Source organism: Galeopterus variegatus, unplaced genomic scaffold, assembly GCF_000696425.1.
Source record: "Galeopterus variegatus unplaced genomic scaffold, G_variegatus-3.0.2 Scaffold2244, whole genome shotgun sequence".
NCBI classification, from domain to species: Eukaryota; Metazoa; Chordata; class Mammalia; order Dermoptera; family Cynocephalidae; genus Galeopterus; species Galeopterus variegatus.
The window spans coordinates 49,629-51,474 of NW_007728355.1; the positions used below are offsets into that span (position 1 = coordinate 49,629).

Here is a 1,846-nt window from a genome sequence, read left to right on the forward strand (position 1 = left end):
CCCCCCCCCCCCCCCCCCCCCCCCCCCCGGGCATTCGGATTCCAGGCCCCCCAGAGTTGATAGTCAGCTTCAGGCAGCATTGTTAGAATAAATAAATAAGGCCTTAAACGAGGAAGAAAGCCCCTGAGCATCATAACAACACTAAAATGGGGAAGACCAGGGACAACTAAATTCTAGCTTTAAAGTAATGAAGGTGAATTGGCTTGTTGAAGAAAAGAGCTATAAAATATAGCTTTTCAATGAACTGGAAAGCAGGCATGAAATCTAAATATGATTTAGATTTCTAATCTAAATCTAAATATTGTTTTCTCAGTTTTCTGTATTGCGGACTGTTATACACAGCTGAATAAGATGTTCTTCAAAATTGACTAGGAATGGTCATCACCCATACAATAAACTCACAAGTTATTTTAAACCGCTGTGTTTTCAAGTTTCAATGGTAAAAACTGATTAAAATCAAATCTAGTCATCCACTCACTTCAATCAGTTCTCTGCTACATACTCTGAATCTTGGTTTTGAACCTACATACCACGGACCATAAAAACCCTGGACACTTAGAAATAAACTTGCTGTTTCCTAGGTAGGAATAAGCAATATGCCCCATTCCTCCCCAAAGCCAGAAGACAGCCTTGCTGAAAATAACAGGTTCTAAAAGAGTCAGTGAAAACACAAACAGCTATGAACAGCTACAGATCAAACATCTCCATCTACAGTGCCAGAGAGAAACCAAAATCAAAATCAAAAGTTGTTGGTGGCTTGCAACACCCACACGTGCACACGTACACACACCGGCGGGAAAGTTCTCCAGTGACTTACTGGGGTGGTTTTGTGCGGTGTTCCTCACATCAGCGCCCGCCTGTCCTGCTGCCAAGGGCCGAGCACGCTGTGAGCAGCTGTTTCCTCCAGGCTGGGGCTCTGTGTCTTAACCAGTCACATGCGCCTCCTGATAAATCCCGCCGCCCTGCCAGCAGGTCAGAAACTGAAGATCATTATTCTCCCCACCCGCGAACCTTCTCCAGCCATCTCATGGGCACAGAGCAGCACATTCCACGGCTTGTTTTGTTTTAGTGACAAACGCCCAACAGCTGATAAATCACCCTGGACGGCAGGTCACTGCAAGTGGAAAATTAATCGTGTTGGGGTGGGGGTGGGGGGAGACTCGTCATCTCTAGGCTCCCACCTCACTCAGGTTTTCACCCAGGCTCTGCAACAGCCAGAAAAAGGAACCACCGACCGGCACAGCAGGTGGAAGCTGCTCTATATTCCACGTGCCCCGAAACACATCAGTCTGCTTGGTTTTATTTTCTCCAGGATCCCAGGTTCCAATTTGTCAGAAGAACCACAGGGCTAAATGGACGTCCTGAGGAAGGCAGACCCTCACTAACCCTCTGAGAATGCTCAGGTTGGCTTGCAAAGGCCAGGGCTGGGGGCAGGGGGCACAGCGAGAGGTTGGTTAAAGGACACAAAAGTACAGCTAGATAGGACAAATAAGTTCTATGGGTGTACAGCCGAGCTAGGCATCTATAATTAACAATAATTTATTGCATGTTATCAGATGGCTAGAAGAGAGGGGATCCAGTGTTCACCCGACAAAGAAATGATTAGGTCTTGCAGTGATGAATATGCTAATTACCCTGATTGGATCATCACACATTGTATATTCGCACTGAAATATAACTCTGTACCCCATAAATGTGTATACTACATTTCAATTTAAAAAATTCACCAAGGCCAGGGCTGCTGTGCCAAGTGAGGGGCAAATATGTGAGGGGTTAATGAGGACTATTGAGTGCAGCTGTACCTAAAGAGCTCGTGGAAATTATGTCAGGTATCTTAAGACCACGC

At 45.9% G+C, this 1,846-nt stretch overlaps 1 protein-coding gene across 1 annotated transcript in view; it reads right to left on the bottom strand.

Moving 5' to 3' along the window:
- The window catches only part of LOC103597236 (ras guanyl-releasing protein 3-like), a gene marked incomplete at its 3' end in the record, with an annotated part of 45,610 nt that extends 44,375 nt beyond the window's left edge, over positions 1–1,235 (bottom strand). The window contains exon 1 of the mRNA XM_008581058.1: positions 818–1,235. The remainder of the gene's footprint in view (positions 1–817) is intronic.
- Positions 1,236–1,846: the final 611 nt, after the last annotated feature.